This window comes from Cyprinodon tularosa, unplaced genomic scaffold (assembly GCF_016077235.1).
Source record: "Cyprinodon tularosa strain WSP-4 unplaced genomic scaffold, ASM1607723v1 ctg24, whole genome shotgun sequence".
Taxonomy (NCBI): domain Eukaryota; kingdom Metazoa; phylum Chordata; class Actinopteri; order Cyprinodontiformes; family Cyprinodontidae; genus Cyprinodon; species Cyprinodon tularosa.
The window spans coordinates 1,329,714-1,339,881 of record NW_024038896.1 but is presented as its reverse complement, the minus strand read 5'-3'; the positions used below and the strand labels follow the sequence as shown (position 1 = coordinate 1,339,881).

Below are 10,168 nucleotides of genomic sequence, written 5' to 3'. Positions count from 1 at the left end.
AAATTACAAGTAGGAACAAAAGGCTCCAGTGAAATTGAAGTTAAATAGCATTCTGTTCCAGTGGTATAAACATTTACACTTTCTTACATTTTGTGTTTAAGGTTGGCCAAACAGACACTGCACGTTTAATTAGATGTTAGCTTCCAACCAGCTAACTCATAATGGATTACTTATTTCAATAAAAAAAATCAGACTTAAGAAAATCTGAAATAAATGTTCCACTCTGCTGCAAGGCTGAAGCTTCTTCCATCCCTGCAGCTGCAACACTCCTGCAAAAGATGAGGACCTTCCCAAAGTGTACAGAAACCTGGATTTTTATAGCAGCACACACAAAACACATCGGTGTCATTGCAAACAATTTTATAGGAAATCACTGTTTTCTTTGTTGTTTGATTTGCAAAGCTTTTCTAAATGTGTGTCAATCTTAAATATCAAGAGGACAACTTCATTTCCCTCCCCTGGTGTCCATGAGTCAGATTTCTCTAGAAAGGCCATAGCTGAGGTGTTCATTCAACAGCCTCTCTGAAGTATTTGCCATCTGTGTTTGTTTAAGTCACTTAAATATATTTTGAGCCCTGGTTATGTTTTCAACTTATCATGTTTAAGAAACTTTTTTTTTTTTAGTTTCTTGATTGTCAGCAGATTCTCACATTTTAGCACTTTTTCCTGTACTCCTCACCTCTTTTTTTAGCTCCTGCGTCAGAAATCATGATCCATCTTTAAGCTGGTGTTTCAGCCACTGCTGTAACTCAGACAGGAGTCGATGTGTCACACCATATTTCCCTCCTCTTTCTTTCTCTGTGTTTCTTTCATGCATGACCATATTCAATCCTACACTTAGTGGTAATCATATCTGCAATTTTAGAATTTACTTCAAGCCTCTAACCAGTTGTGTGAAGGTCTACAATCCAGTTTGTGGCCCCTTTGTTGAATAAATAAGACAGAGGTAAATTGCAGAATGCTAGAAAACACGATAGAGTCTGTGATTTAAGCTGTGTGTTTTTGGTTTGTGGGTCGGGATGGATAAAGAAGTAGATAGTTGTTCATAACTGTGAACCACCAAGAGGAAGATAGGATCGGCCACACTCAGGGCAGTGACGCAGTTTTGCATGCTTGCACTAAATAAATCATTAAGCTTTGGAGTGAAGTACACCATTGCCAATTCAAAGGTAATACAGTTGAATCTGTGATAGCACTTCTTCCATAAGGTGTTTATTTCCATGTTCAGGGAGAGGCCAATTTCAGTACTTATGTCCTTTATTTTGTCATCTTTGAGGTTGTTTTGATGTGGAACACATATACTTTGCTACATAAATAAAACTAAGGTGATCAAGTGAATAATGTTGCTCTGTTTGATGAGGAGCAAAGCTGCATATTGGAATAGGCAAGTGGGTCAGGACTCATTTTATTTGGAAATGTTCATCCAAAGACTTTATAACAAAGCAGTTATTTCAAAAAATATTGAACATTGCTAACTAGATCTTTTATGTAAAACACTGGAATAAGGGGTGCATAAAACATTTATATAAAAACAAAAAACAACAAAGCCCCCAAACTCCTTCTTAAAGCAAGCTATGAGATAAAGCCTGATGTGGCAGACTTATGTTTCCCTAAAAGGACAGGCGTATACACACCTGTGTAGTAGGAAAGCTGTAGCACAGTGTACTGTTATCTAACTCTATCATTTCTAAACACTAAACAAGAGTCCTTCATCCATTAGAAGTTTCTTTGCAGTGCTTTTTTCCTCCCATTGTTTGTAAGTATGAGGGAGAGAGAACTTTGACCCAATGTCTGACCTGGACTCTGGGGCCTTTTCACTGTGCGGGGGGCTCACAGGGTACCACTAAAGTTACATCACAATAATGAAAAAAAAAATCCCTTTAGAAGATGCTTCTTATTAGGTGCACTCTTGTGAATCTGATCTTGTTTTTTTAATCTTTGATTTATTGATTAGATCACTTCCATTCACAAGTTTGAAGAAATCCTCCATAGATTACACAAACCTAGTTTTTAAAAATGACACTAAGGAAAAAAAGCAGCTTTGCTAATCCCAAAGAGGGTACATTTTAGGGGATTAATAATTTGCTGACTAGCCTCTTTGACCGCAGTTCGGGTTAAAACTGGAGGTCCACTTGAGTTCACTGTGGAGGCCTGTCAGATACCTCCACCAAAGGCGAGGCTGCACAACTGCAGCCAAAGTTTTCCTGATATATGGGGACTGTTCTTGACTTCCATGTATTTGTATGGCCTAACCTAGACCTCTACCCTAATTTTAACAGTTACCAACATTTACCAAACCCTAACCTAACCTGAATTCACACCTTTTTTTTTTCTTTTTTTTTTTAAAATAAGATCCAATTAAGTGGTCCCAATAATAAATCCCCACAGGTTGCCTAACTGTGATATCCTACGGTGGCTGTAGCAATCATCACACCAGGTTGTTTCTTTGGCTTCGTGCCCTTTATTTACTTATATTCACAGAACAACTGAACATGCCTCTAGACGTAGCGGGCGCTCTCTCTCTACTGCCTGTTTCCCCACAGTCCTGCCTAAACATAGGTAGCTGGCTCCCCCTAGAGGCGTTAACTAGAATTGTTTAAGATAGTCAGTATATCTACCACATCCCTCCCCTCTAGATTAAACTACTTAATTACTTTTAATAGCCCTTTATACAAGATGTCTTTTACTTATTACCCTGGAACCCTTAATTAACTCTTAACTAGCAGTTACTTATAACTTTTTCAAAACATGTGTCATACAAAAAAAATTTTTTTCTTTTTTTTTTTTTTTTTTTTACATCAACACATAACTCTCTAACTTGGGATTCGGGTGGACTACCTCCTCCCAGTGAAGTTCCAGGACGCATTCTAGTCCTGTTGCTGGGGAACTCACTACTAATTGTGTATATAGTCTTTTAAGTACTCTGGAGTTCTTCGGGTTCGCTGAGATCTTCGCAAAGCTGGTGAGTCAACTGCAGGTGAAGACTCAGGCTCCTCCACAGTTGCTCCTGCTGCAGTGCTGCGATCAGTAGAATCCTTAGAGACGGCTACCTCAGGTTCTACCTGAAGTGGTGGTTCCGTGACGTCGTCTTCAAGCGAGGTGTCAGTTAACACTTCTGATGTTGTCACCAGTGGGGTGGAGCTTCTGCCACGTACTTGGTCGATGTGTCTTCTCACAACTTGTCCATTACCTAAGGTAACTTGGAATGACACAGGGCCTGTTTTCTCTGTTATTTCTCCTGGTACCCAGGCTGGTCCTGAGCCAAAGTTGCGGGTGTAGACCAAGTCTCCTTCTCCAAGTATTCTCACTCGAGCATGCATGTCATGATAACTTTTTTGTTTCTCTTGTTTATCATGTACTCTGTTTCTAAAGTCTGGATGAATTAAGTCAAGAGTTGACCTCAACTTCCTACCACACAACAACTCAGCTGGTGATTTGCCAGTAGTAGATTGGGGTGTTATGCGATAGCTAAACAGAGCTCGGGACATTTTAGTTTCCATAGAGTCTCCTGCCATCTTCTTCATGAGTGACTTGAATGTCTGTACAGCCGTCTCAGCTAAGCCATTAGAAGAGGGATGGTAGGGCGCCGTCGTGATGTGACGTATGCCGTTCTTTTCAGCAAACTCTTGGAATTGTTCACTCGTAAAACAGGTACCATTATCTGACACTATGATTTCTGGTATTCCATGTTGACTGAAACTCTTTCTAAGACATTCAATGGTAACTGTAGATGTAGAGCTACTCACAGAATATGCATCGATCCACTTTGAGTATGCATCCACTAGAATCAGGAACATTCTTCCCATCCATGGACCCGCATAATCAATGTGGATTCTCCTCCATGGTTTATCAGGAACTTCCCAAGGATGTAATGGGGCCACTGGAGGACTGTTCCGGTTTTCCTGGCATGTCGTACATGTCTTCACAAGCTTTTCCACCTCTGCATCGATGTTTGGCCACCACATGTAACTTCTGGCCAACCCTTTCATTCGGGTGATGCCTGGGTGTGCTTGGTGTAGTTGCTTCAGTAAAGCATTGCGTCCAGGTGGTGGAACCACAACGCGTCCTCCCCACAGGATACATCCTTCTTGGGTGCTGAGCTCATCCTGGCGTCGGGCGTATGGAATGAACTCGGGACTGTTCACCTTTGGCCAGCCTCTCAAGATGTATTCACGCACTCTTGCTAGCACAGGGTCTTTGTCTGTCCACTTCTTAATTTGCTGTGCGTTCACCAGTGGCACGCCAATGTCCTCAAACAACAGCACTCTCTCCTCCTCCTCAGGCGTGTTTTCACTTCCTCTATCCAAAGGTAGCCTACTTAGTGCATCAGCGTTCGTATGGTCCCTACCCACCTTGTAGATGATGGTGTATTCATACGCTGCTAATGTGACTGCCCATCTCTGAATCCTAGGAGATGTCATCTGGGGTATGGCTCTCATCTCACTAAAAAGTGAAATTAGTGGCTTGTGATCAGTCACTATTGTGAACTGCCTCCCATACAGGTATTTATGGAATTTTTTTACTCCGAAAACTACAGCAAGGCCTTCCTTGTCCAACTGGGAGTAGTTCTTTTCAGCTGCACTAAGAGTTCTGGAGACAAACCCTATGGGTCTTTCTGAGCCATCCGCCATACGATGAGAGAGTACAGCTCCCACACCGTAGGGTGATGCATCACACGCTAAGATGAGAGGTTTGTTTGAGTCATAGTGTACTAACACACTACAGGACTGAAGTAGTACTTTGGACTCTTCAAATGCTTTCTGCTGCTTGGGCCCCCAGGACCATTTTTCTTCTTTCTTCAGCAGGATATGTAGCGGTGCCAGCAGCGTGGAGAGCTTTGGGAGGAACCTATGGTAATAGTTCAACAAGCCCAAATAAGCTTTTAACTCCGTAACATTTTGTGGCTCAGGTGCCTCTGCAATGGCTTCCACTTTCTCTGTCAGAGGGTGTAAACCACTAGCATTGATCTTGTGGCCTAGGAACGTCACCTCTTTTCCCATGAACTCACACTTGCTTCTTTTCAACCTTAGGCCGCTTTTCTCCAATCTTTGAAGTACTTCTTCCACTGTTTTCAGGTGTTCTTGTTCATTTGGTCCTGTACAAAGTATGTCGTCCAAATAAATGGCAACATTTGGAATCCCACCTAAGATGCCCTCCATAGTTCTCTGGAATATAGCAGGACTGGAAGCTACTCCAAATGGTAAGCGTGTGTAGGTATACAAGCCTTTGTGTGTATTAATCGTTACATACTTCCTGGACTCTTCATCTAATACGATCTGTTGGTATGCATGACTCATGTCTAATTTTGTGAAGTGCTGCCCCCCGTTTAGCTGTGCGAAAAGGTCCTCCACTTTGGGAATTGGATACTGATCCACCCGTGATGCTCTATTGACAGTGAGTTTATAATCCCCACAGATTCTAATGGAGCCATCCGGTTTCCGCACTGGGACTATGGGCACCGCCCACTCTGCAACCTGCACTGGTTCGATTATTTTGTCTTCCAGGAGCCTCTGTAGCTCGCTTTCAACCATTGGTTTAACTGCATAAGGTACCGGTCTGGGCTTGAAGAATCGTGGTTGGGCCTCCTTTTCTACAGTAATCTTCGCTGTGACCCCTTTTAGCTGTCCCAACCCTTCTTTGAACACCTCTGCATGTCTTTCGAGGATCCCCTCGAGCTGCACCTTGGGCTGGAATTCTACCTTATTCACCCACTGATCCAACATGGCTAACTCTTTTATCCAGTTTCGCCCTAGTAGATTTGGTCCTTCACCCCCCACTACTACTACAGGCAAGGTCTTTTCTTTGTTTTCATGTTGCACTTTCACTTGTGTCATGCCCAGCACTCCTAACTTCTCTCCTGTGTATGTTTTTAGTTTTAGCGAGCAGGGCTTTAATTCTGCAGTGTCTGTTTTCTTCCACAGTTGTGTGTACTGCTGTTTGCTTAGTATGGTTACTCCACAGCCAGTGTCCATTTCAAACTTTACTTGCATTCCGTTTAGATTTATGGTGCGTGTGATGGGCGCGACCTTGGTCAGCTCTTCTGACATGCTGTAAATTGTGTGAAAACTTGTGTCCTCTGTATCACTTTCTCCCTCCCCTCTAAGTTGATTCGCTCTCTGTTCCTTCCCTGGGCCCCTGCTTTCTCCTTTGTGCCCTCTGAACGTTGCCTTCTGCACATGTACATTGCCCGCCTTCGATCTACAAGCTTTCTTAATGTGCCCCCTCTTGCCACAATTATGACACAGTTCAGTGGCAAACTTGCATTCAGCGGCATTGTGCTGGCCTTTGCAGCGATAACAACTAGGGAATTTGCGTTGCCTTTTTTCAGCAGATACTTTGTGGACACTTACTTGAGTCTTTGGTACACGTGCATGCAGCGCAGAGTCCTCGACTAGCTTCCCCTGCATTTCTTTTACATCTTTCGAAGCTGATTCCATCGCCTGGCATAAATCCAAAGCCTTCTCAAAAGTTAATTTTGTTTCAGATAAAAGTCGCCTTTGCATTCAATCATCATTTACTCCACACACCAATCTGTCCCGTAACATTTCTGACAGTGCATCTTTGTAGTCACAATGTAGGGCTAATTTCCTCAATTCAGCCACATACTCAGCTATTGACTCGCTGCTCTTCCGTATGCGTGAATTAAATTTAAATCTTTGCACAATTTCACTTGGTGTGGGGTTGAAGTGCTTTTTTAGCTCAGCAGTGAGCTGATCATACGTTTTTGCTTTTGGTAATTCAGGGCTGACTAAATTCCTCAGCAAGCTATAAGTAGTTGCACCCACACTACTTAAAAGCACAGCTTTCCGTCTTTCTGGCTCCTTAATATCGTTAGCTTCAAAGAAAAAGTCCAGCATTTCACTATACTCTTCCCAAGACTGAGTCGCATTATCAAAAGGGGTTACCGATCCGATCACCGCCGCCATCTTTACTTGCCGCGGTGGAGGTGCTGGTGGAGCCCGGTGCGGCAAGGAAACCTCCTCAGCCTCGGCGCTGTTGAATTCACTGGAGCTCGCTTCTCCGTGACTCATCTGGGAAATTCCAATCCTTGAAATCCTCGTCGCCAATTGTGTGATATCCTACGGTGGCTGTAGCAATCATCACACCAGGTTGTTTCTTTGGCTTCGTGCCCTTTATTTACTTATATTCACAGAACAACTGAACATGCCTCTAGACGTAGCGGGCGCTCTCTCTCTACTGCCTGTTTCCCCACAGTCCTGCCTAAACATAGGTAGCTGGCTCCCCCTAGAGGCGTTAACTAGAATTGTTTAAGATAGTCAGTATATCTACCACACTAACCCTAACAAATACAAATACCCCCACACAGTCTAATGACTAAGATTTCTCAAATGACATGCTTTTAACACCATCATCTGGCCATAAAAAGGTATTGCATCCTGCATTACAGTCGACATAATGAACTTAGAGACCCTTTTTTTTAAAATGTAACAAGTAAAAAGTTATTTATATAAAAGTTAATTATATAAAAGAGCCTTAAAAACCCAGGTTTTATAACCTGGGTTTTTAAGGCTCTTTTAAGATTTTTACCCCGATGTACAGCAAAGAAACTTCTCTCTAGTGGAATCAAATTACCAAAGTTTAAAACAAGCTGTGTATATTTTTACATTTCCATATTCTCTTCTGCCCCACCTTGTCTTAAGGCCAACACTTTCCACTAACTAACTTGTCAGCCATTTTATTTAGATACTTTCAGTCTTTTGTAACTAAAGGTATCTGAAACCTTTGGATCGCCACCACAAACTTAAACATACTGTATCAGATTTTATGTACATATTGGCCAAACAGGAAATACCGCATTGTGGAGAGTTGGAAGGATATGATACGTGCTTTTTTTTTTTCATATTTGCACATGTGCATTTTCACTGAGACACTTATTCTGGAACCACAAGTTAAAACTCACTTGTTCTCTGAATCATCAACACAGGTATAGGCTGGGTGAATGGCTTTGAAACAATAATTCCTGTATAACAAGGCAGAATATCTCAAACATATGACTATTTGCATCCTTAGACTTTTATAGATCAGCGTCACTGATACACCCCCTCGTGCTTCACTTATGCTGATTTCTCTCCTCTGCTTTTTATATTGTATATAACTGCATGTTCTCTTCAAAACAGGTAAGATGAGAAATTAAATTGGGCAGCCAAAAATCTATAGTAATACATAAGTCATTTTGGTAATGGTCTGAACTGTTTCCTGACATGCAATGACACATCTGCTGTACTCCACATGTTTAGACTAAGTACAGTAGGAATGGTGAAATATAAAACCTGGGTCTGACAATAAAAGCCTCCCATAATCTTTTAGAAAAATCTGTTATGATCTGATAAAACCGAACTGAAACATTTGAGCAATAAAAAAACAACCCACCAAAGTATCCTGATACCAACAGTAAGACATGGTGGTGGAAGGCTCATGATCTGAGATAACATTCCTTCAGATATGACTAGAACTTTTATAAAGTTGGAAGAAACAATAAACAAAACCTGCAAAGAGAAGTTGAAGAATGACCGCCTTTGGCTTTTGGTATAAATTCCAACAAGGTCTTCGAGATGATAGCTGCAGTTATGTCACGTCTTGATTGTGGTTTTGAGGACCCAAATGCACAGGCTGAGTTGAATTCTTGTAGTTTTTAATGATTAAAATTGTTAAAGCAGGAATCCAAAAATCCAACAAAAAATGTAACAGACCAGAACTATGGAGACATTAAGGGAAACCACGCACAAGGAGCCAGGGAGAGACGAGGTGAGAGGACAACGGCGACGACAGGACCAGCAACAAGGAACCAACAAGGAGTGAGAGCAGAGGGAGAGTATATGTAGCTGACAGACAAAGGGAAGGCTAACGAGCTGACAAGGAGCAGGTGTGAGAGGAGACAACGAGGGAGCCAAGGGGAAAGGAACACACACACACACAAGAGGACAACAGAGGACAACATGAGAACTAACATAAATCTAGAAATTACAACAAAAAAGGAATTAAACCAATAAAACTAGGAAACATAGAGCAAAGTAAAGCACAATATACCAACCAAAACCATGACAAGTTAAGAAAAATTGAGGTTTTGGAATAAACCTGACAGACAACAAGTGGGGACAATTGATGGGGGGTGTCCAGACAAGAAGTTAATGAAATCTGACAGATTTTGAAAAACCTTCCCAAGGTTAAATTGTTAAATATATCCAAGGGAAAATGTTGCAGAATGATCCTATGAAAAAACACTATACCATAAACTCAACTAAATGGTAGTTTAACAAACTGTGGGTCTTCAAGTCATGTACCTGGGTTATTAATACTTTACACTCTAAAATGTTTTTTCTGTTAAATTGCAGAGAAAAATAAGTTATCATGTAATCAATTTTGAAGTATTTGAAACCTTAAATTATTACAAAGGTGTGTCACATTTAAAACCCACCACAGATGTTAAATTCTATAGCTCATTTTTTAATATTTATTTAAATTTATTAAATGATTTTGGAATAAAAAGTGCTTTTTTTGTAACAACTTTTCTATCATCTTCTTCTCCTGTCACTAACACTTGATTTGTCCTTTGTTGCAGAATCTAAGTAAACTTTCACTTTTCGCTGTTTAATTAATAGCTTTAAAAAATGTTTGCTTCCAACGCGTTTAGTACTTTACACTTTGCTTACTGATAAGAATCAGCTCCCGTGTCTCTGTGGACTTGGAGCTGATCTGTACGGCTATAAGTAACCCTTTTATCTTCCAACACGCCTCTTTTTCTGAATGGTGCCATTCGGTAACAGAATCATAAAGAGACGTGTTAATTTTACGGGCTGTGGAGCATCAAGGTTCGAATGAAATTTCATGATGAGAAACAAACAGTGTGAGAAGGAATTAAAAAGAATCTTTGGAAAACATTTTTATTTCATTAAAAAAAAAAAAACAAGGATACTGGTACAAATGTATTTATAAAAGTCATAATTCTTACATTTTTCTCTATCCCTAGACAATTATGGACTGGAGTTCCTTCTACTGACATGGACCACTACATACATTTGATGACAGTGTCTAATCATCAAGATTATAATAGTCAGATGCTAGCTGGCCAAAATAAAATAATAAAAGCCACCTTATAGTTTTTTCACAAAAAAGGAAGAATAGTGCAACAATTAAAAGTTACATTAAA

The 10,168-nt window shown here is 40.8% G+C and overlaps 1 pseudogene; it reads right to left on the bottom strand.

The window, feature by feature from the left end:
- Nucleotides 1-2,894: 2,894 nt before the first annotated feature.
- Nucleotides 2,895-7,031, bottom strand: LOC119785094 (annotated as a pseudogene).
- Between the last annotated feature and the right edge of the window lie 3,137 nt (nucleotides 7,032-10,168).